A 26,107-nucleotide genomic window follows, 5' to 3' on the forward strand; every position below is an offset into this window, starting at 1 on the left:
GGACAGAGCCTGATGCAGGACTTGATCTCACGACCTGAGCCAAAATCAAGAGTCAGATGCTTAACCGACTGAGCCAACCAGCCCCCCACCCTGAGTTATAGCTTTTTTATTTTTGTGAGAACATCTATCTCATATTCCTGCATTATCTATAGAGATTCTACTCCTTAGTCTTTCTTTTTATCCTATCATAAATTTAAATATGATTTGAATTCTCTCCTTTTCTGTTGCTCATTTTAACAGAGAATTATATTTTCCAAACTTTTTTATAAAGGAGGCTTGGCTTAGATAGTTTTTCCAATTTAATGTCTCTAGGCCACCCTCTCCTGGTGGTTTTTGTAAAGTATTCAACAATATGAACACTTAAATTCTAAGATCTTCTGTTTTTATTCTCCCTTGACACTTTGATCTGGACTTTATATTTCATGGTCTCTATTATCCCTGACCTGTTCAATTTAGATTCTCTTTCAGCAGTTTTTTCTCAGTTTGGACTATTGCCCAGCTATGTCCTGGGAGGGACCTTTGTTTGGTAGCTTTGAGAAGGGAGCTCAGACTATTCAAGCACCTTCAGTCTTACCACACACCATGCCTCACCACAAACACTTTTGGATCACGAAAAACCCTCTCCATTACACTTGTTATTCTCAGCATGGCTAGCTGAGTTTTTCAGGTAAATGCTTGTTTGCTATTTTGAAGTCCTCAGGTTTGTAAGACATCCCATTGCTTCTTTCCGCTTCCTCTTGGACAGGTGCTACTACCCAGGAGGTCTTGTAACTGTTGTTGTTTTGTCATAACTTGTTCATAATTTGGGGTTTGTGGGCATACTCTGTGACCTAGTTTAGTGAAGATTGTCTGCGGCCCATTGTTTTTTTTTATCCTAGTTGTCCTCTGTGTTTTATGGAGGAATGTGGGGAGATGCCACTTTTTTCACAAAATCCTCAGAACATACCTTTTTAATTTCCTAGCTCAGTATTCCTTGTACATGGAAGGGGTTTAATAACTATATGAATAAACAAATGTAAAAGTTTGAAGTATCTCCTTCACAAACTTTATAATGTTAGAGCAAGAAGTGTCAAAATTGTAAAGGAAATGGAGTTTGTTTTTGGTACCAACCCACCAACTTGCCTGATAGCTATTCATTCTGTGCTTTTGACATCTTTCTCTTGTCTTCTTATGCTTTTTCTTTCTAAGACACATTCCCCTCCTTTGCTACCTATCTATTTATACATTGTAGGACTCCTGTTCCCAATATCTGCTCAGGACTTTTTCTTCTAAGTTTGTTAGATTTTCCTTTCTTAAACTGTCCTCATTAGGTCTGATCAAGATTATGACAACCAAACTCTTACGGTGATTTGTCAAGTGTTCCCTCTTTCTCTGTATTCCAGAATAGTTTGTGTAGGAGTAGAATTACATTCTTTGAGTACTTGCTAGAATATATTGTTAAAACAATCTGTGCCTACACACCTTGAGTAGGAAGACTTAACTACAAAATCAATTAACTTATTGGATATGAGAATATGTTAAAAGATAAACAGGCATATTAAAAATCATGTTTATTTGATCAAAAAGCAATTCAAATCAGGCAGCATCGGATCTAGCAGAAAAGCCTCAAAGACCTATGCAAAATGAAAAACTTTTATAGGCAGAAAGCAGCAACAAAAATACTGTCAAAAAGTGGGTTGGTTACTACAAAGTTAATTTCCTTTAGAGGATGGCAGGGTCATTAGTAAGATTACTTAACTAGTGTTGATCAGGTGACTTCTGATTAACTGGTTTAAGATTCCATTTCTGGGAAAGCCAAAACTGTAAGTTAAGACTGTTTGGTGGCATAGGGTTTAGCATAAGCCCAATATTTCTTCTTTGATAAATTATAGTTCTCTAGGAATGTGTCCAAGTCTGTTATAAACAAGGCTGCTTATCATATCCTCTTATTACCATTTTGCTCTATAGCTTCTATAGATAGGTCCTTTTTATTTCTAATTTTTGTCTTCTCCTTTTTTCTTTTCTTTTTTTTTTCTTTGTGAAAAGCACATTCTTTTTAAAAAATTTATTAATTATTTTTATTTGCATATAATGTATTATTTGCCCCAGGGGTACAGGTCTGTGAATCATTAGGCTTACACACTTCATAGCATTCACCATATCACATGTCCTCCCCAATGTCTGTAACCCAACCGCCCTCTCCACACATCCCCTTCCCCCAGCAACCCTCAGTTTGTTTTATGAGATTAAGAGTCTCTTATGGTTTGTCTCGTTCCCGATCCCATCTTGTTTCATTTTTTCGTTCTCTAACCCCCAGACCCCTCACTTTGCCTCTCAAATTCCTCATATCAGGGAGATCATATGATAATTGTCTTTCTCTGATCGACTTATTTCACTCAGCATAATACCCTCTAGTTCCATCCACGTCGTTGCAAATGGCAGAATTTCATTTCTTTTGATGACTGCATAGTATTCCATTGTGTGTGTGTGTGTGTGTGTGTGTGTGTGTGTATATATATATATATATATATATATATATATATATATATACCACTTCTTCTTTATCCATTCATCTGTTGATGGACATCGAGATTCTTTCCATAATTTGGGTATTGTGGACCTTGCTGCTATAAACATTCGGGGGCATGTGCCCCTTCGGATCACTACATTTTTTTTAATTAATTTTTTATTTTTTATAAACATATATTTTTATCCCCAGGGGTACAGGTCTGTGAATCACCAGGTTTACACACTTCACAGCACTCACTAAAGCACATACCCTCCCCAATATCCATAATCCCATCCCCTTCTCCCAAACCCCCTCTCCCCAGCAACCCTCAGTTTGTTTTGTGAGATTAAGAGTCACTTATGGTTTGTCTTCCTCCCAATCCCATCTTGTTTCATTTATTCTTCTACCCACTTAAGCCCCCATGTTGCATCACCACGGATCACTACATTTTTATCTTTAGGATAAATACCCAGTAGTGTGATTGCTGGGTCGTAGGGTAGTTCTATTTTCAACTTTCTGAGGAACCTCCATGCTGTTTTCCAGAATGGCTCCACCAACTTGCATTCCCACCAACAGTGTAGGAGGGTTCCCCTTTCTCCACATACTCTCCAGCATCTGACATTTCCTGACCTGTTAATTTTAGCCATTCTGACTGGTGTGAGGTGGTATCTCATTGTGGTTTTGATTTGTATTTCCCTAATGCTGAGTGATGTGGAATATTTTTTCATGTGTCTGTTGGCCATCTGGATGTCTTCTTTGCAGAAATGTCTGTTCATGTCTTCTGCCCATTTCTTGATGAGATTATTTGTTCTTTGGGTGTTGAGTTTGATAAGTTCTTTATAGATTTTTAATACTAGCCCTTTATCCAATATGTTGTTTGCAAATATCTCCCACTTTGTCAGTTGTCTTTTGGTTTTGTTTACTGTTTCCTTGGCTGTGCAAAAGCTTTTGATCTTGATGAAGTCCCAGTAGTTCATGTTTGCCCTTGCTTCCCTTGTCTTTGGTGATATTTCTAGGAAGGAGTTCCTGTGCTTGAGGTCGAAGAGGTAGCTGCCTGTTTTCTTCTCAAGGATTTTGATGGATTCCTTTCTCACATTAAAGTCTTTCATCCATTTTGAGTCTATATTTTTTAAAAGATTTTATTTATTTATTTGACACACAGAGAGAACATAAGTAGACAGAGAGGGGGGAGAAGCAGGCTCCCCACTGAGCAGAGAGGCTGATGCGGGGCTTGATCCCAGGACCCTGAGATCATGACCTGAGCTAAAGACAGAGGCTTAACTCACTGAGCCACCCAGGTGCCCCCATTTTAAGTCTATTTTCATGTATAGTGTAAGGAAATGGTCCAGTTTCATTTTTCTTCATGTGGCTGTCCAATTTTCCCAATACCATTTGTTGAAGAGACTGTCTTTTTTCCATTGGACATTCTTTCCTGCTTTGTTGAAGATAAGTTGACCAGAAACTTGAAGGTCTATTTCTGTGCTCTCTGTTCTGTTCCACTGATGTGTCTGTTTTTGTGCCAGTACCATACTGTCTTGATGATGACAGCTTTGTAATAGAACTTGAAGTCTGGAATTGTGATGCCACCAACTTTGGCTTTCTTTTTCAACATTCCTCTGGCTGTTTGGGGACTTTTCTGGTTCCATATAAATTTTAGGATTATTTGTTCCATTTCTTTGAAAAAAATGAATGGGATTTTTATAGGGATTGCATTAAATGTGTAGATTGCTTTAGCTAGCATAAACATTTTCACAATATTTGTTCTTCCAATGCTCTCATGAGCATGGAACATTTTTCCATTTCTTTGTGTCTTCCTCAATTTCTTTCATGAGTACTCTATAGTTTTCTGAATACAAATTCTTTGCCTCTTTGGTTAGGTTTATTCCTAGGTATCTTATTGGTTTTGGTGCAACTGTAAATGGGATCAATTCCTTAATTTCTTTTTCTTTTGTCTTGCTGTTGGTGTATAGAAATCCAATTGATTTCTATGTGTTGATTTTATATCCTGACACTTTACTGAATTCCTGTACAAGTTTTAGCAGTTTTGGAGTGGAGTCTTTTGAGTTTTTCACATAAAGTATCATATCATCTGCAAAGAGTGAGAGTTTGACTTCTTCTCTGCCAATTCTGTTGCCTTTAATTTCTTTTTGTTGTCTGATTGCTGAGACTAAGACTTCTAGTACTGTGTTGAATAGCAGGGGTGATAGTGGACATCCTTGCTGTGATCTTAGCAGAAAAGTTCTCCGTTTTTCCCCATTGAAAATGATATTCACTGTGGGTTTTTCATAGATGGCTTTGATGATATTGAGGAATGTACTCTCCATCCCTACACTTTGAAGTTTTGATCAAGAAAGGATGCTGTACTTTGTCAAATGCTTTTTCACCATTTGTTGAGAGTATCATATGGTTCTTGTTCTTTTCTTTTATTAATGTATTATATCACAGTGGTTGATGTTGAGCCATCCTTGTAGCCCAGGAATAAATCCCACTTGGTCATGGTGAATAATCTTAGAACTCTTCAAAACTCATCTGGTCCAGTGTGTCATTTAAGGCCTTTATTTCCTTGTTGATCTTTTGCTTGGATGATCTGTCCATTTCAGTGAGGGGAGTGTTAAAATCCCCTACTACTATTGTATCATTGTGCATGTCTTTCTTTGATTTTGTTATTAATTGATTTATACAGCTGGCTGCTCCCATGTTAGGGGCATAGATATTTAAAATTGTTAGATCTTCTTGTAGGACAGACCCTTTGAGTATGATATAGTGTCCTTCCTTATCTCTTATTATAGTCTATGGCTTAAAATTTAATTTATCTGATATAAGGATTGCCACCCCAACTTTCTTTTGATGTCCATTAGCATGGTAAATTGTTTTATACCCCCTCAGTTTAAATCTGGAAGTGTTTTGGGGTCTAAAATGAATTTCTTGTAGATAGCATATTGGTGGTTTTGTTTTTGTTTTCCATTCTGATACCCTGTGTCTTTTGATTGGGGCATTTAGCCCATTTACATTCGGGGTAACTATTGAAAGATATGAATTTAGTGTCAATGTATTGCCTGTAAGGTGACTCTTACTGTATATTGTCTCTTTTCCTCTCGGGTATATTACTTTGAGGCTCTCTCTTTGCTTAGAAGACCCCTTTCAGTACTTCCTGTAGGGCTGGGTGTTTGCAAATTCTTTTAATTTTTGTTTGTCCTGGAAGCTTTTTATCTCTCCCTCTATTTTCAATGATAGTCTAGCTGCAAACAGTATTCTTGGCTGCATATTTTTCTCATTTTGTGCTCTGAATATATCATGCCAGTTCTTTCTGGCCTGCCAGGTCTCCATGGATAAGTCTGCTGCTGATCTAATATTTCTACCATTGTATGTTACAGACTTCTTGTCCCAAGCTGCTTTCAGGATTTTCTCTTTGTCACTAAGACTAGTAAGTTTTACTATTAGATAATGGGGTGTGGACCTATTTTTATTGATTTTGAGGGTGGGTTTTCTGTGCCTGCTGGATTTTGATGCTTGTTCCTTTTGCCATATTAGGGAAATTCTCTAGTATAATTTGCTCCAATATATCTTCTGTCCCTCTCTCTTTCTTCTTCTGTAATCCCAATTATTCTAATATTATTTCATCTTATGGTATCACTTATCTCTAGAATTCTCCCCTCATGGTCCAGTAGTTGTTTCTCTCTCTTTGCTTAGCTTCTTTGTTCCTCATCATGTGGTCTTCTATATCACTAATTCTCTTTTCTGTCTCATTTATTCTAGCAGTAAGAGTCTCCATTTTTGACTGCATGTCATTAATAGCTTTTTAAATTTCAACTTGGTTTGATTTTAGTTCTTTTATTTCTCCATAAAGGGATTTATTTCTCCAGAAATGGTTTCTCTCATATCTTCCATGCCTTTTTCAAGCCTAGCTAGCACCTTGAGAATTGTCGTTCTGAACTCTAGATCTGACATATTACCAGTGTCTATATTGATTAGGTCTGAAGCTGTCAGTACTGCCTTTTGTTCTTTTTTCTGCCTTGTCATTTTATCCAAATAAGAATATATGAATGAGAGAAGGGTGGCAAAAACCCCAGAAAAAATGTATGCTAAGCAAATCATAGGAAACCCCAAACCAGGGGAAGGAGAAAGGGGATAATGAGAAATTTTTAAAAAAGAAAGAATTTTATATATATCTTAGACTGGTGAATAGAACTGAGCCACCCAATTGATTTTGGGTATATTTTGGTCTCAGAAGAAACTACTTCCCAAAATTTTAAAGAAAGAAAAACATATATATAGAAAAATAAGGGTAAATATAATGAAAGGATGGAATATGACGGTAAAAATGAAAATTTTAAAATTCTAAAAAAGGAATTGATAAGATAAGTTGGTTGGAAAAAGAAAGAAGAAAAAAAAGTGGAGAGAGAATGTGCTCAGGCTGGAGACTAGAACAAAGCCCTATGCTAGATTTAGGGTACATTTTGATCTGTTAGAAGAAATTGTATCCCAAAATTTTTTAGGAAAAAAAACCCAACCCTAAATGTATACAAAAAAAAGGTTAAATACAATGAAGGATAAAATATGACTATAATAATGAAGGTTTAAAAAGATTTTTTTAGAAAGGTAAAGATAAACTAGTTAAAAAACATAAAAGAGGAAAGAAGAAAAGTTAAAAAAATAGAATAAGAAAAATAAAATTTAAAAAATTTAATTTAACTTTGCAAGACCAAAGGATCATGGAAAGAAAGCCATGAATTTCATGCATTCCTTTTCCCTATCTCTGGAGTTCCGCTGTTCTCATTGATCAGTGAGCTAGGTCTTGGCTGGATATTCTTGCTGATCTTCAACAAGCCTGTTGTAGTGATTCTCAAATGTCTTTGCCCAAGGTGGAATTGCACTGCCCTTGCCAGGGGCAGGCAAAGAAACCTTCTCGAGTTTGCTCTCAGGAGTATTTGTTCCTGAACACTTTCCATAGACCTCTGTAGGATGGGAATGAAAATGGTGGCCTCCCAATCCCCAGCCCAGAGGAGCTGAGCGTTCAGGGCCCCACTTCTCAGTGCACCCCCAGAGAAAAGGGGTCAATCACTCCTGTCTCACTAGTCTCCAACTGCTCTCTGGGCTCACCTGGCCTGTGTCCTGAGCATTTCTATCTCTGACGCACAGCCCTGTTTGGAGTCTCCAAACCCAGCATATTCCTGCCTCCAGAGGAGGAAGATGAGTCTCCCTGGATCTGCCAGTTGTGGGGTCCCTGCTCAAAGAGCAGTGGTCTCACTGTGCTGCGGATCATGGTTTAAGTTAACCCTGAGCTGAGAGCTCACTCCTCAGCTCTGTCTCTAGAGTCGGCTTCCCCGCTCCAACACCGGGAGCTCTGCCACACTCAGACACCCCCAATCTTTCAGTGACCCCACAGGTCCTGAGACCATACTGGTCCTGAGAGGACTCCACCCCCGCTTAGCCTCTGAAGTGATATCCCTCAGTGGAGCAGACTTCTAAAAGTTCTGATTTTGTGCTCCATTGCTCCCTTGCTTGCTGGGATCCAGCCCCTCCCCCATGGTCTATCTTCCCCTCTCCTCAGATTCACTTCTCTGCACATCCTGCCTGTAAGAAAGTGGTCAATTTTCTGTTCCTAGAACTGCTGCTCTTCTCTTCAATCTCTTGTTGAGTTTGTAGGTGTTCAGAATGGTTTGATAACTATCTAGCCGTGACCTGATGTCTTTCAGTCTGCTACTCATCTGCCATCCTGCCTCTCTTCCTTTTTTATTTTCTTAAATTCACCAGAGGCTTCTCAAATATACTCCTCAAATAATCAAACTTTGCCTTTACTGGGCCTCTCTGTTATACTTTGGTATTATGTACAATTAAATTCATATTCTTTATTATTATTTCTACTTTCCCTGGGCTAATTGTATTTTTTCCTTTCCTTTTGAATGTTGATGATTATTAATTTTTTTCTTCTTATATACAGAAGTATTTAAGGCTAAAAACTTTCCTCTGAGCACTGCCTTAGCTGCATCCAATACGTTTTAATAAAGGAATTTCCATGTCATTTAGTTCTTAGTATTTCCTAATTTGTGACACTTTGACCATAAGTTATTTAGAACTGTGTTTTTTAAATTTCAAACATATGGACTTTTTGGTCTTTGTTATTAAATTCTAACATAATTGTAATATGGTCAGAAAGTATAGTCTCTTTGATAACAATCCTTTGAAATGTTTTGAGACTTTCTTCATGGGCCAATATGGATCAATCTGTGTAAATGTTCCATGAGACCTTGAAAGGAGTGAAATGGTGTATTCCATAACTGTTAGGTGTAATATTCTTCCTATGTCCATTAGATCAAGCTTGCTAATTGTTTTTTTGAAATATTTTATATTCCTATTGAGTTTTTTATCTGTACAAAAATAGCTGGAAAGGGTACACAGGAGACTAGTAATATTGGTTGCTTCAAAGGGAGAAATCATGTGGCCGTGGAGGAATGTAAATAGGGCCCTAAACACTCTCTTCATTCCAGATAATGTTTTATTACCCCAGGCCTGGACCCTGCCATTAAAAGGACCGTAGAGGAGACCCCCAGGCCTCCTCTTGGTCCTGGAAATAACCACAATTCCTGACACACAACACTCCCCACTTCACTACAACTGTCTATTCAAAATACTAACCTTATACAGAAGGCTAAAATTGGAACTGGTGGTACACTTTCCCCTGAGAGAGCATCAGGACTAAATCTCTTCTTCTTCACATCTGTGTTTGTCTCAATCACCAGGAGAGTTCAAGGTGCCAGGTGTCATCCTTTCATTTGTCTGCTTTTTTCATAAATTCTGTACATCCCCTAATCTGACCCAATCTCACACACTTACCTACCCAAAACAGTTATACTGTGCCCTCAGGAACTCAGCAATATATTAGCAAATGACCTGTATCTTTAACCTCATCTCAGCATGTTCTGGCAACTTCTTTGATTGAAACTTGCCACCTCATTTTGTACTCATACCTCACAAAGAGTAGCAGTTTGTTCTCTTATACCTCTAAGTCGATAGGGTTTGGAGTAGAATAACTGTCCTCATTATTGCTTCTAGACTATTATATTCCAAGTGTGATCTGCAAACTGATAATAACCATAACACCTGGGAGGTTGTTGAAAATACAGAATCTCAATTCCACCTGAGACCTACCGAATCAGAATCCACGCTTTAACAAGATCTTTTTGTGTCTTGCATTTACATCATAATCCCATTTTGAAGCAAGCACTCAAAAATTAGGATAAAATCTTAAGTCTGAAAATCTGTAGATCTCCTGTTACTTCTGTAGGAACAACAGTTATCTCTCCCACTTTTTTTCTTAGCTTCGCTCAGGCTAGCCTCTCATAGTTCCTCAAACTCACCATTACGTTCCTGATCAGGGCCTTTTTATTTCCTGCCTCCACTGCCTGGGACACACTTTCAAAAGACAACCTCTCAGCTTATTCTATTCCACATTCAGGACTGTGCTCTAACCCATTTCTCAGAGATCTTTCCTTGATCATCCTATATAAACACAGAATTTGGGGGCGCCTGGGTGGCTCAGTGAGTTGAGCCTCTGCCTTTGGCTCGGGTCATGATCCCAGGGTCCAGAGATCGAGCCCCGTATTGGGCTCTCTGCTGGGCAGGGAGCCTGCTTCCCCCTCTCTCTCTCTGCCTGCCCTTCTGCCTACTTGTGATCTCTGTCTGTTAAATAAATAAATTAAAAAAAAATACAGAATTTGCCTACATCCCCATAACTGCTTTATTTTTGTCAAAGACCTTTGGTATATGTTATATTATGTTATATTACATTTTATACAACTCTGTATTTCCTTATTGTCAATCTTTTCCTCCTTTCTCTCTCTCACTCTCTCAGACAGCCACACACACACGCGGCGCACATGTGTGCATATAAGTAGGAACTTTCTCTATTTTATTCACTGTTGTGTCTCCAGCATGGGAAACAGTACCTGTATTTTGTAGGTGTTCAATAAAGTGTTTTTTAAGAAGATAATGATGAAAAGCAGGGATGGAGAGAAAATTTTTCATTCTATATACTTTTATACCTAATTTTGAACCATGGTATTATCTACTCAAAAATTTGTTTTATTTAAGTGTTTTTTTGAAGTTGCCCTAATATCTCTTGCTTTCTTATATTCCGTCTTAGAGAAGGACGTGTCCCTCTTCTCATTGAAGGACAATTCATCAGAATGTAATCTTTATCCCACTTCCTCTTAAATTCACTTGAACATGGCTCTGGCAATAGTTCCTCTCCTTCATTTCCACAAACTCCCACCATCCGCCTTTAAATATGCTCAGGGCTCTCCTGCAGAGAAAACAGACAAACTCCCTGAAGCAGCTTTCTCCATTCATGCTTGTCCAAGTTTTTTATACAAGTTGACTACACTTAACTCCCACTCACTTGTCAATTTACTTCAGTATGGCTCTCATTCGCACTAGCCCATCAATGTTTTAAATTAACCTGCTACTATCTCCTAATGGTGAGATACAATTTCCAGTTTAATCTCACTGGACTTTTCTGGTCTGGTGCTCTTCACAGTTTCTATCATGATGGTTCCTGTTGTCCTCCTATTCTGTTTTTTCGCATCCATTTTTAAATACTCTTACTTGTTGGGGTTCTCCAGGATTCTCTCTCCAGTCTTCTCTTTTCCAGGCACTCATTTGAGTGGTCACATTCATTTTACAGTTTTTACCTAACATGTTGATAACCTCCAAATCTCTAGTTCTTCCCCAGACCTCTCCTATGTGGTTCTTTCTTATGAAGAGATAAAGGTGCAGGATAAACTCCAGGCTCCTTAGTTAGTGTGGTGTATGGGGTCTTCCTTGGAATGCAACATGGACTCTGTCTCTTCAGCCACATAGCTTCTTCTTATCCCAGCAGTTCTGAAATGCACTGAACTGTTTCTAGGTACATGCTTTTTCTACGCTTTTTTGTTCATGATGGCACATGTTCTTATAAAACTATCATGCACCACATGGCATCCTTTTTCTGACTGACCAAGGATTCCTACCTCTCCAGGCTCTGCTTGGTGCCTTCTCATATTCAGAATACTCTTTGCACACATATGTCAAATCATTGGCTTCATTGTCTCAAAATCATATCTTTATGAATCAGTTTTTGTCCTCCACCCTTGAGGTTCCTGAAGGCAGATAACGGGTCTTACTCATGCTGGTTTCCTGAGCACCAGTGCTGGATCTGCCATATAAAAAGTCCTCAGTGGGTGTTGAAATGAACTAATAATTGTATTGACTGTATCAGGCTCTGAGAAAAACTGGTGTAAAGAGACATAGTTTATTTTGTGGGAAGAAAACCACTACAGTTAAAGCCCCACCAGGTATTTCACAGGTAAGTCCATCTGTTTTTATGAGTATTCTTGGAAGTTGTTTGCTGAGAATTAAATCAAGCTATAAAAAGAGGGACCATGATCAGGGGTAGCCAGAGTATGGCCTTCTTTAGAAATAATGGACAATTCTGGTTATAGATTATTTTCTAAGGAAGAACAACTTTCTTAGTGCAGCAACTGCAGTGTTGCTGCACTATGCTACCATAGGAAATTACTTGTATGAGAAAATGCATGAATGTTCAGTCTCTCCCCCTCAGCCTGAAAATAGCTTGTGCTTCAACGAAAGATAGTCTGAGTTTATTAATGAAAATGAAATTCTTCAGAAGACCCCATCATACCCTTAAAATGAATAAAAAGCAACTCCTATGACAGACAAGATGAATTTTATCAAAATTGTCCTGGAGCTATTTTCTATATATTTTGGAAGATATAAAATAAATAAATACATGGCTTATATGTATTTTTAAAGGAAGTATTGAAGACACATATTTCCTTGCCCTGACTTCCCTATGTCTATTTCATCCTTAAGTTACACAATTTAAAATTACTGTTCTGAGAAGTGGTTTCACATTTTCCCAATGGGAAATAAAAATGAGGTCTTAAACCAGAAATAAAACCTTCATTATGTCTCTTTAAATTTTTATACTGTTCCCACTAGCTACTTGCTGCTAGTGGATTGCATGTTTAACATTAATATCCATGCTTAAAGAGATCTCTGGTTACCTAACACAATTTCTCTATTCCTTTCAGCAACTTGTTTAAATTCATAAAATACCAGCATTATTAAAAGCACCTCAAAATTTTCTTGTCTTGCTTTTCTTCTAGTACAACTTTATAAACTTGAAAGCACCAAATAGCTGATATATCTTCTCCTTTAATTTCTTGGAATTAGGATATTTTACTTGCCAGGAAACAAATGCCTTTGAAATATATATACCTTGGTAGTAATTAATAACATTACCTAACTGTGAAGATTATTGGTAAGGAGAAACATAATGTTTCTTTATTAAAGAAAAAAAAAAGCATTGTATTCAAACTTCATAGCTTGTTAGCAGAAACTCTGACTTAATAGCTTGTCATCATGACCACATCAAATATGAAAGTAGAAGAAGCAACACAATCTACACTTACTGTTTTCAGTAATAGAGAATGATAAAACCTGTTCAGAATCTATCCTCATACCAAGAGGGTATGCCCTTTTGCAGTAGATATTTCAGACCAGCAATGACTGTGTGCAGAGATTTTGAGGCATTATTTATAATGCCCTAAAATGAAATTAGATTATTTCCACACTGAGTATTTTTAAGTAAGGGTCCATCAGTGAATTTCAGGGACTATTATTACCCAAATTTGTTAGCAAAAATACTGTTACGAGCATTCATCTGAAAGAGGATCTGTGGCTTACACCACACTTTCATTATGGTTAATAAAAGGTTAAATTCCAGTGAAATAAGTAGCACCTACTTATGGGTATTCCTGCTTCAACTCCTTCTTTCTTTTCTTCAAGTGTCTAAACTCAAAACTCCTTGGAAACTCATTGAACTAGAAGTCACAAAACCCAGGCTCTACTTTCAGTTCTATTATTTCCTATAAGCCATGCAGCTTCGGACAAACGGCGTCTCTCTGAAATTTAGTTTTCTTATCCTAAAAAGCAGATAGTAACGCCTGAAGATTCCCCCCAAAATGGGGAGAGCATGGTGTGAGTTTCCAAACCCCAGAGCCACCATCTGATTCTCCCTCCCCAAATAAAGAAGGACATAACAATAAATCTAAATAACTATCTAAATATAAAGAAGGAAATCATTTTAAAGATGAAGACATTTTTTAAAATTTCACTCATCAACTGCGTATCGAAAAAGATGTCAAACTAGGAAAGAAAATTGTGATTTATTTTGTCACTTCAGAGATCCAGCCTGGTCGCCAACCATGCTGGCTCAGAATGACAGAAATGAGAGACTGCTCTAAGATAGTCCTTCCTGTCAGCATCCTTACTGACATTCTTGATAAGATACATTTTGCCGGGGCCCCTCAGTGGTTCAGTTAGATTATGCTCAGGTCATGATCTCAGGGTACTGGGATCAAGCTCCGCCCCCAACCCCCAGTATCTCTTTCTCTAAAATAAATATTTTTTAAAAGATACATTTTTGCTATAATTGCATTAAATTTAATTTATATTATAAATGATAGTAAGGTTGTGTTCTTAAAATTTGTCACTTCCTCGACATTCTGAAGTTACTCAATTAAATAAATAAATAAATAATAAGTAAACAAGTTATTCCATTTTATTGCCATTGTTTATAGTGCTGTGTCAACCCAGCACTGTAGCTAATCCCTTATGAGACACATCAGAATAGCAGCTCTTTTTCTTTTTCATGTTTCAAATTTTTATTTAAATCCTAGCTAGCTAACATATAGTATAATATTGCTTTCAGGAGTAGAATTTAATGATTTATCACTTACATATAACACCCAGTGGTCATCACAAGTGCCCTCTTTAATGCCCATCACCCATTTCACCCATCCCTACCCACCTCCCCTCCAGCAACCCTCAATTTGTTCTCTGTTGTTAAGAGTCTTTTAGCCATCAGGGAGATTCAAATTAAAACCACATTGAGATTCCACCTTGTACCAGTTAGAATGGTCAAAATTAACAAGACAGTAAAAACAAGTGTTGGAGAGGATGTGGAGAAGGGGGAACCCTCTTACACTGTTGGTGGGAATGCAAGTAGGTGCAGCCACTTTGGAAAACAGTGTGGAGATTTCTTAGGAAAATAAAAATAGAGCTACCCTAAGACCCTGCAATTGCACTACTGGGTATTTACCCCAAGGATACAGGCGTGGTGAAAAGAAGGGCCATCTGTACCCGAATGTTCATAGCAGCAATGTCCACAATCATCAAACTGTGGAAAGAGCCAAGATGCCCTTCAACAGACGAATGGGTAAAGAAGATGTGGTCCATATATACAATGGAGTGTTATGCCTCCATCAGAAAGGATGAATACCCAACTTTTGTATCAACATGGATGAGACTAGAGGAGATTATGCCAAGTGAAACAAGTCAAGCAGAGAGAGTCCATTATCAAATGGTTTCACTTACTTATGGAACATAAGGAATAACACAGAGGATATTGGGTGAAGGAGAGGAGAAGTGAGCTGGAGGAAATCGGAGGGGGAGATGAACCATGAGAAACTGTGGACTCTGAGAAACAAACTGAGGGTTTTGGAGGGGAGGGGTTTGGGGGATTGGGAGGGCCAGGTGGTGGGTATTAAGGAGGGCACGTATAGCATGGAGCACAGGGTGTGGTGCATAAACAATGAATCTTGGAACCCTGAAAAAAAATTTTTAAAAAATGTGAAATATACTGGAAAAACGTTTAAAAAGTAAAAAAAAAAAAAAAAAAAAAAAAAGTCTTTTATGCTTTGCCTTCCTCTCTTCAGCCTTTTGATGGTAAGAATCTCAGATAAATAACATGTGTGTAAAGATCCCTAACGTGTTTAGTTTAAATGATCTTGCACAAAATTCAGTACTTTCTACCAAAGTAGTGTTTTTGCTCATTTTCTTTCCTTTTTTAAAAAATATTTTACTTATTTGTCAGAGAGAGAGAGGGAGCACAAGCAGGAGAAGCATCAGACAGAGGGAAAAGCAGACTCCCTGTTGAGCAAGGAGCCTAATGTAGGACCCTCCCAGGGTCCTGAGATCATGACCCAAGCCAAAGACAGATGCTTAGCCAACTGAACTCCCCAGGCATCCCTGACTCATTTTCTTCTGTTTGTTTTTCTCACTCTTCTTAATAAAAGGCAACACTGCAAAATTAATATAATGATAGCTAGTACATGGTAGAACTTACTATCTTACTAGTGCTGTTGTACTCAGCACTAATTAATATTATTTATTAATTAACAAATTAATATGTGTATAAATTCATTTAATGTTCATTACAACCCTATGAGGTAGGTACTATTTATACCTCATGTTAAAGGCGAGGAAACTGAAGGCACAGAGAAATTAAGTTACTCTTGAATAAATGTTAAGTGAGAAAACTGGAATTTCAGCTACAGCTATCAAACAAAATATCATAGTGAAATAAGGCCAGAAGACTGACATTCAACTAGTTGTCAACAGGTATTTCTGGAGTGCTTAGAAAGTGTTGGGTTTCTGTTCTCCAGTACTGGAAATATAATGGTAAATAAGATGCAGTCCCAGCCATCAAGAAACTTACAGTCCATTGTGGTGCTGACAAATATGGTAGCCAAAAGCCACCATGTGACTATTTAAATTTAAATCTAAATCATTTCAACAAACAATTTAAATGAATTTAAATGAACAATTTAAATGAAATATTTATTTATAATTTATATTTAGAATTCTTATATACTTTATAATCTAAGTTTAAATAATTTAAATAAATATAGTTAAAATTAAATAAAATTATAACTTCAGTTTCTCAGTCACATTTGCCATATTTTGAGTATAACAGCCACATGTGAATAGTGGCTACCACACTGGACAGCATAGATTAGAACATTCCTATCTCTGCACAAAGTGCTGCTGGGCTGTGCTGGCTGGTTGTGTTTGAGTGAGAAGTGAGGGGGGAAAGTAAACAGGTTAATTTAAGGGAAATTGAATTGCTTTGAGTAAGTGTTCTGTATGGTGCCCAGAAATATAGAAAAGGGGACCTGACTCAGGCCACAGGGTCTAGAACTGCTTTCCATTTATATGCGACATCTAAGCCAAAACCCAGAAAGTTAAGTGAGAATTAGGTAGGTAAAGAGAGAAAATGGGATATTTGAGTCAGAGGGAAGGAAAATATTTCTTAGTGTTTTGTAGCATGACTTTCAGATCAAACATGTGGTACTGAAGTTCCATCCTCAAAGAACATGGAGTACTAATCCTACAGGGAGCCCGGAAGGGAAATGGGCCGTGGGATGGTGAGAGGACATGCCCATCTTCATCTTGATACTTCATTCCCTGTACTGCAGTGATGCAAGGTCTACTCAGGGTTTTATTCTGCATCCCCATCAACCAGAAATTTTCAACTATCATTTCAAATCACATCAACATGAAATGTTCCAAGCTGTGACTCAGTCCTTTTAGAGTAAGTTCTCTATTTTGTTTTAGTCCTCTTCCTTAAAGTGGAGAAAATGTCAGAAAGCAGTGACTATAAGGATTTTAAAGGTGCCTTTGCCCACCAAGCCAGCCTGATGGAGTGGATTTGTATCACTTATCGTTTTTATAGGAAAGAATATCATAGCATGGTGCTTTTGCAAGAAAGATTATTGAATACTGAAATAATAAGCTTATAACTTTTCCTCTACATTTCAATGGCATAAGTTTGATGCTTTTATTAATATGGTAAAATCATAGATATTAAAAAGGATTTAATAAGCTATATACACAAAAATCCATTCTCATAGGAACCCACTTAGAAGAATATTATTCATTAATTCATTGGCAAAGGATTGAATGAATTCACAAAGGATCTGGAACTGAATGACTTATGAGACTAAGTAGAAGTATATATAAATTTTTACTACTAGGTCATCAGTTTACTTTTTTCTGAGTTGAATAAGGCTAAGGGGATTTTTTACTAAAAATAAACTTTGGCCTATGAATATGCCTTAACTTAAATTGGCCCCATATTTTCTTTAATCTTTATTTATCTGGAATGTCCTATGACTTTTTAGTTTCCTGTGTTTTTCCTTCGTACATAAAAAGATAGCAGGAGAAAGGAAAGGCAGAGAGAAAGTCTAGAACTTAATTTTTTTTTTAAGATTTATTATTTGAGAGAAAGAAAAAGTGTGAAGGGTGAGAGGATTAGAGGGTGAGGGAGGGGGAGAGAGAAAATCTTGAGCAGACTCCCTGTTGAATTCGGAGCCTGACACAGAGCTCAACCACGCAACCCCATGATCATGACCCTAGCCAGAACTTGAGTCCAACTCTTAACTGACTAAGCCAACCCAGGCACCCCTAAAAATTAAATTTTCAATCCTCATTATCTCCCGGATTTCCTTTTCATAAACAGCCTCAGCATGTGCATCTCTAGCTATTGTTTCAACATATTGTTCTGTAAATTGCAAGTAACCACAATCACAAAATGCATTATTCACTTCTCACACACCAGAGCTTTTGTAGTACACAGAAGAGTTCCCTATTTACTATCACCTCGGATCCACACAGGAGCTCTATAATGTAGATGCAACAATTAGCATCACCACTGCTTTAGAGAGGGGAAACTGAGGATCTCAGATAGGCTAAAATGGGGACCCAAGATCATCAACTGGCCCTCAAACCCAGCCTTCTGCCTCCAGAGTCAGAAAGTGTTCTTTTCACTTTTGGACAGTAAATCTAGGGTGCTTGGATGGCTTAGCAGGTTAAGAGTCTGCATTTGGCTCAGGTCATGATCCTGGGGTCCTGGGCTCCCTGCTCAGCAGGGTGTCTCCTTCTCCCTCTGTGCCCCCCCCCATGCAGGCTCTCTCTCTCTCTCTCGCAAAATAATTAATTAACTAATCAATCAATTAATTAAAATCTCTATATTCTAGAAAAACAGATGAGGGACTAAACCTGTTGTTCAAGGTCTGCCTATCTTATGAACACAGGGAAGTTCCAATCACATGTGGGTTCTTCCCATTACTCTCATTTATTGGCCTCGCTGGTTGTGACTGAAAAACAAAAACTAGGTCTGAGGAGAAATATTCAACCTGAATACAAAAGGGGGTAGAAATTCCAATAAAGGCAGGTCTTCTGTAGTGTAAATGCATGAGAGGGGAGTGCTGGGGAGGTGAGGAGTTCTGTAAGTCTGGAAAGCAGTGAACACACATTTCCAGTACTATCCCAACACACTCATCTTTACAATACAGAGGAGACACTGGTGACTCTATTGATTGAGAGAGGATAATGGTAGAGCTGGAAAACACCCTAGAGACCATTTCCTTCATCCTCTTTATAAAAAATGGAATGGGGTTAAGCAAGTTATACACTCAACCAATGTCCTACAGCTCAACAAAACCAGAACTAGAACCAATATCTTCTCATTGTAAATGCACTGCTTCCAAGCAGAGACTCTAAATCAGCATTAACCAAATGGTTTCACAGAACTCTAGTGTCCTGTGGGGTGTGAATAAACTACCCTTAAATTAACTAATTAAGATGTGAGATTCCACATTCAAGCAATTTGGGAAATGCAGGGTTAATGATAATTGTAAAGTTTTATTTACTTCACAAATTCTCAGAATCTTTAATATGATAATATCTGCTATATTTTCCTAAGAGCAGAAGATACAATATATATGATATACCTCAATTTTTTATCATGAAACATTTAAATTTTTTTTTTGAGAAAAACCTGTTACCATTTATGTCAATGATATACACAGAATATAGTTTGGGAAAAGCAGCTCTAATGTTATGAGATGTCTCAATGGCCTCTTGAGAATAAATGTGACAGAGTGTTTGTTTGTTTGTTTGTTTGTTTTTTGAAAAGGTAAAAAAATATAGCTTCAGCTTCTGGCAGTACAACTCTTTTTCTGCAAAATAACTGGATTTCATAAAACATAATTTTATTGACTTTCTGGGCTCAAAGAAAGTAAGAAAATTCTGCAAGATGGTTCCCAGCCTCTAAAACAAACCCATGAACTAAAAAGTGAGCACTGATCAATATACGTGTACATACACACTTAGATACATCAAAGGAAGGATGGCAGGTTTTATAGGTTTGTATATAAAACAAACATAAGAAGGAAAGATGCCTATATTGGTACTGCAATCAGGAAGCTAAACCTGAGACAGAGGCAATGAAGAAGAGGTGAACCTGAGACTATATTAAACCAAATTAAATTACAGACTAGGCAAATTCTAAAGTTGTCCCAAGTAGCATATCTTGGTATGTAGAAGAAGCAAAAGAAAATTCTCAAAGGAGATAAACATCATCATTGTAAGTCTGAGCCTCGGCTCAAATAAGGATCACCCAACAAAAGAGGAAAAAACGGCAATGAGTGAAAGTCCCCAGGGGAAAAGAGAGACTTAGCTCTCCAAGAATTTCAAATACAGTATAAGATATAACTACAAAGTTAATTATATAATATAACTTTTAAAATATGAGAGAATGGACTTCCAGGAAGATAGACTAGACATACTTTCCCCTACTCCTCTAATTACAACTAAAATCTTGGTCATTGTATAAAACAAACATAAGACCATGAAAAGTAGAGGTAAGGAACCTCAGGAGCCAAGGACTGATATGGTAGTAAGCCCCTTGGGTTTTCTTTTTGCCTCATATATTCCAGTTTTGGAGCTAAAGTATCTAGCATGCAGAGATGTCAGTGAGTTTGGGTGGGGCAGGGGTAAGGGGGGGAGCGCCAGCAAAAGCCTGCTCTCTCCAGCAAAGGCCAATAAAGGGGAAGCCCAGCAAGGCAGAAAACTTTCTGATAATAACTGTGCTATTCCTGTCAAACACAACAGGAAAAAATAAGGCCTCACTCCCACCATGCCAGCAAAAGCCAAGTTGGGAGCCTAGACCTCTACATTTCTACTAGTATTATGAGACATCCAAACACCCCTATTAGGATAGTGTCAGAGAAAGCTAGGTAGGGATCTAGGACTTTTATCTCAGTTATCCAATAACAACTCCCCAATCTGTGGTATCAGTAGGAAAAAAAAAAAAACCAAGACTATAGATAAATCAAAATAGAACTTTAAACTATGTTTAAATAACCCACAAGAAGGAAGGGGGAATAAAGCAGAAATTAAAGAAAGAGAAAAAATATTAAAATCACAAATTTTAACATAATAATTACAATAAATATAGTCTAAATACACCAACTAAAAGAAATTGGCAGAATGGATTTAAAAATATGACTCAGTTATGTGTTATCTACATGAAATTTCAAATATAACAATATAGTCAGTGAAACTAAAGGCAGAAGGGTATATATTATTCAAACATTAATCAAGGAAAGCAGAAGTAGCTTTCTTAGATCAGATAAAGCAGACATCAGAGCAAAGGAAATTACCAGAGATGGAGAAGAGACTTGTACGATGAAAGAGTTCAGTCCACTAAGATGACCTAAAAATCTTACATGTTTCTGTAGCAATAGTAAAAATTATTTACCTATAATTACAATAAATGTAAATCATCTAAATACTTATTACTGGGTTTATATCTGGGCTTTCTATTTTGTTCTACTATCTATGTATATTTTTGTGCCAGTACCCTGGTGTTTTGACCATTATAGCTTTGTAGTATATCTTGAAGTCTGAGATTATGATACTTCAGACTTTGTTTTTTCTCAAGACTGCTTTGGCTATTTGGGGTCTCTTGTGGTTCCATACAAATTTTAGGATTATTTGCTCTAGTTGTGTGAAAAATGCCATTGGAATTTTGATAAGGATTATACTGAATCTATAGATTGCTCTGGGTAGTGTGAACATTTTAACAATATTAATTCTTCCAGCCCATGTCCATGGCATATCTCCCCATTTGTTGTTGTCATCTTCAATTTCTTTCATCATTGTCTTTCTGTTTTTAGACTACAGATCTTTCATCTCCTTGTTTTAATTTATTCCTACATGTTTTATTCTTTTTGGTATAATTTTAAATGGAATTGTTTTCTTAATTTCTCTTTCTGCAGCTTCATTATTGGTATATAGAGATGTAATAGATTTTTTGCATATTAGCTTGGTATCCTACAACTTTATTGAATTTGCTTATTAGTTCTAATTGTTTTTTGATAGCCTTTAAGGTTTTCTATGTATAGTATCATGTCATCTTCAAATAGTGACAGCCAATTTGGATGCATTTTACTTAGTCTTCTTGTCTGACTGCTATAGCCAAAACCTCCAAAACTATGCTAAAAGAAGTGTTAGTAATGGACATTGTTGTCTTTTCCCTCATCTTAACAAAAACACCTCATGGTTGGGACACCTGGATGGCTCAGTTGATTAAGTGTCTGCCTTCAGCTCAGGTCATGATCCCAGGGTCTTGGGATGGAACCCCACATGGGGCTCCTTGCTCAACAGGGAGCCTGTTTCTCCCCCCCCCCACACACACACACTCATGTTCTCCCCCTCTCTCTCTCTGTTTCAGATAAATAAATAAAATCTTAAAAGAAAAAAATCTCATGGTTTTGTCCCATCAAGGATGATGTTATCCATGTGTTTATAATACATGACCTTTAGTATGTTCAGGTATATTCCATCTAAACCCAATTTATTGAGAGTTTCTATCATGTATGGTTGTCAAATTTGGCCAAATAATTTTTCTGCATCTGTGGACGAATTTTTATCCTTTTTTTGTTAATGTTTGTATCATATTTATTTATTTGCATATATTGAACTAGTCTTGCATCTCTGGGATAAATCACACTTGATAGTGGTAAATGATCCCTCTAATGTATTGTCAAATGTGGTTTGGAGAACACAACATTTATAGAACACTACTGTCAACAACAACAGAATACACATTTTCAAGTGCTCACAGAACATAGATTAATACAGACCATATATTTAGATACAATATAGACCATATCCTGGAACCAAAAAAATCACCAACAAATTTAAATGATTGAAATTGTATAGAGTGTGTTTGCCAAACACAATGGAATCAATCTAGAAATCAAAAACAAAATGATAAGAAAATCTTCAAGAACTTGGAAAGTAATCAACATATTTCTAAATAATTCATGGGCAAAAGAGGAAGTCTCAGGGAATATTTTTTAAAATTACATTGCAGGAAAATGAAAATACAACATATCACAATCTGTATGACATAGCTAGAGCAGAGCATAAAAGGAAATTTATAGCACTAAGTGAAGATATTAAAAAGAACAAAAGTATCAATCAGTCCTTTAAACTCCTACCTCAAGAAACTGGGGGCGGGGGAAGGAAACCAAAGAGAAAAAAAGGAAAAATTAAAGGTAGAGCAAAAATCACTGAAATTGAAAATGGAAAAGTAATACAGAAAGTAAATGTATCAAAGACCTTGAAAAGATCAATTGACAAACCTATAGGGGTGCCTGGGTGGCTCAGTGGGTTAAAGCTCAGGTCATGATCCCAGGGTCCTGGGATTGAGTCCTGCATCGGGCTCTCTGCTCAGCAGGGAGCCTGCTTCTGCCTCTCTCTGCTACTTGTGATCTCTGTCTGTTGAATAAATAAATAAATCTTTTTAAAAAATCAAGAAACCTATAGAAAACCTGACAAAAAAAATAGGAGATACAACTTATGCTTATATAAAAACTTGCCCATAAATGTTCATAGCAGATTTACTGATGACAGCCAAAACATAGAGTAAGTCCAGATGTCTTTCTGAAAAAGGTGAATGGGTAAACAAACCATGGCATATCCATATTATGGAATACTACTCAGCAGTAAAAACAAATGATACATGCAACAACCTGGGTGAATTCTCAGAGAATTATAGAGTGAAAAAGCCAATCAACAAGATTACATAACCTATGATTCCATTTATGTAAAATTCTTAAAAATGACAAAATGACAGAAGTGGAAAACAGTAATATTTCCCAAGGGTCAAGGGGGAGATGAGATGGTAAGGAAGTGAGTATGGCTATTAAAAGGGCAACATGAGCGGTCTTTTGTGGTGATGGAAGTGTTCTGTATTTTGACAGTACCAATGTCAATATCTTTTGATATTGTGCTATAATTCTGCAAGATATTATAGCACATAGTGCTATATATCTTCTTCTTGCAGAACTATAGCACAATATCACAAGATATTATCATTGGAGGAAACTGGGGGTCTCCCTGTATTATTTCTTACAACGGTATGTGAATCTACAAATTTAAATGGCAATTAAAAATAATATTAGAATAAAGCAGAGATGATAAAAATGATCAGGAATGTTTAAAAATTAAATGGAACTTTTAGAAGTTTCATAAAATTTTTGGATAAATACAAGAATTTAATATAAGCATCTCCTCCACTCCTTCTTTAAACACCAAAATTCCTCCTCTAAAGAGAGAGACCAGGAAATTGCTCTAGCACTTTGCCTGGAAGGGCAAGAAGAACAGAACCCCTCCACCCCAGCAAGTAAAACCATTCTTCTTTTTATAGTCATAGCATAAACACTTGTTGCAAACTTAAGAGCAAAGTCCCCCTCAGCAATGATCTCTTGAATTCAGTTCTCAGTAAACTATGTCAATTAGAGTCTGTCTTGGTAAGCTTTGTGGGATTGCTGGCAACATGTGGGATTTCTTAAAACTCTCACAAACTTAAGTCCCAAAGAACAATTTCTGAAAATTGGTCAGGTTGCTCTGTAGAGTTACAAGGAATATGCAGAGGCCCAGACCTGCAATGTAGCAGTTAGTTTACTAGGGAGATGGGTTCACACAGCAGCAGTAGCAGAGGCTTGATGTTTAGGTGGGTTCCTCTTTACCATCTTCCTCTTCATTTGTGCCCATTTTAAAATGTCCATGGGGCCATTCAGCAAGGAGCATAATGAGAAGTCCATGCAGGAGAAGAAAATATAGTTCTCCCTATAACCTGGCCAGTCCATTCTCTATTAGATCATTCACTTGGGTACTGCAGCCACCAACATTATCAGCTTCTCCATCTCTATCCCATGCCTATTCAAACAAAATCTCTAGAATTTCCTAAATCAGAATCTAACCAAACCTCTTCTCATTACTGTAGGTCCAGAGGTGTTATGAACAACGTGTGAGACATTGGAGCCAATATCGACTCTTCTCTGGTGCAGTGGACAAGACCTTGATCTCAAGTACGGTAAGGTAAAGTAAAAATCATGTGAGAACACAAGAAATATGAGTATTGCCTAACTGACACTACAGTGTAAAAAGGGAAACATTGAATTACTGCTTTAACATTTACTTATACTCACATTTTTATTCCTTACACTACTTGACATGAGTATCTTGACATCAATATCTTTTGTGGAGGGGTTTGAAATGTAAGACCAAGAGGTAAAATCTTATGATTTAGAATGTTTTGCCTTCAGAATAGAATTGTGTATCTATAAAGGAACCTCTTTTTTGTTCCTGAGGAAAATACACCCCATAAAAGGGGCAGAATCTTCTATTTTTTAAAAAGAACATATTAGTAAGCAAGGTAGAGGATAGTGAGTTTTATTGTATAAACAATTACTCACAATTGGACTTATAACCCCTTGAAAATGCTCTTGTTAGAGGTGAGAAGTTTCTCTTCATGCATATTCTCCCATGGAAAGTTTAATATTTATCCAAGGAGTCATCGAAGACTATTAGCAAGTGTGGGCCTTGTTAGTGTGTGACCCTGTCTTAGCTGTGTGATCACTTATTAGCTCCATGACATTGAGCAAATCACTTTCTTCTCTCCATCAGAATTTCCATTTGAGTAATATCTGCTCCTACCTACTTCTTGAGGATTATAAAATGGCAAGTCTCCATTTTACATTGATAACACAGAATTTCACACTTCATCCTGTTCTTTTCTACTCTGAAATGTGAGTTATTTGATTTATGACCCAATTCAAAAAACTGTAAGGAAAAAAATGCACATTCCTTAAGCTCAGTTTTTTGATAAATTATGTCTACTGGAAATAAAATCATGGTAGTTAAGGTTTCAATTAGAAATCATTTCTTTAATTCTAAACAGATTGTAAGGAAATATGGTGCGTGGGTAGAATTTGCAGAGATAAATGACTAACAGGGGAGAAAGTCATTTAGCTGTAGATTCCTAGGAACTCAGATTTGGAAAAAGACCTTAAAGAACATTTGGTCCAATTGAAGAATTTGTCTCCAGCAGCTCAAATAGATAGTTTTCTGGTGGGTTATTGAGTAATTCTGTATTTGGATAGTTCAAGACCATGGTAGGTAGTTATTTTGCGCCTGAGCAGCTTACCTAGAAATATTTTCCTTGGGAAGAACAAGTTTCCCTTATTCTAAATGCCAAAATCTGATCCTAATTCTGCTTTGTGTTATAAGATAGAAACATTTTCTCCCTTTCCTACATGATGGCCCTTCCACTGTCTGCAGATGGTCTCTCTCCTTCCTGGTCGGCTTGTTACCGCTTCAGTGATCTCTGTATAAAAGCTCTGACATATACAGACTGTCCATAACAAAATCAACCTAAACACCATATGCTGCTTAGAAAATACCCTACAGAGAATCAGGGTATGATTTCAGGAAAACCATATTATTAGGCATCAGAAAATTTGGAGTTGGGCCTTGGCTCCAGCTGTTTCTAAATGTGTGGCCTTGGGATAGCCCTCTCATTTCTAACTTCTTGTACTGCTTTCGTAAGGTTTTGTTATCAGTTAATTTTATCAAATG

At 37.1% G+C, this 26,107-nt stretch overlaps 1 long non-coding RNA gene across 1 annotated transcript in view; it reads left to right on the forward strand.

Annotated features, from left to right (window-relative positions):
• LOC132017221 (uncharacterized) overlaps window positions 1-26,107 on the forward strand; it is a 115,466-nt gene that overhangs the window by 70,907 nt on the left and 18,452 nt on the right. The window contains exon 2 of the long non-coding RNA XR_009404202.1: window positions 24,474-24,563. This is a non-coding gene — a long non-coding RNA (uncharacterized LOC132017221). The remainder of the gene's footprint in view (window positions 1-24,473; window positions 24,564-26,107) is intronic.

This window comes from Mustela nigripes, chromosome 5, assembly GCF_022355385.1.
Source record: "Mustela nigripes isolate SB6536 chromosome 5, MUSNIG.SB6536, whole genome shotgun sequence".
NCBI classification, from domain to species: domain Eukaryota; kingdom Metazoa; phylum Chordata; class Mammalia; order Carnivora; family Mustelidae; genus Mustela; species Mustela nigripes.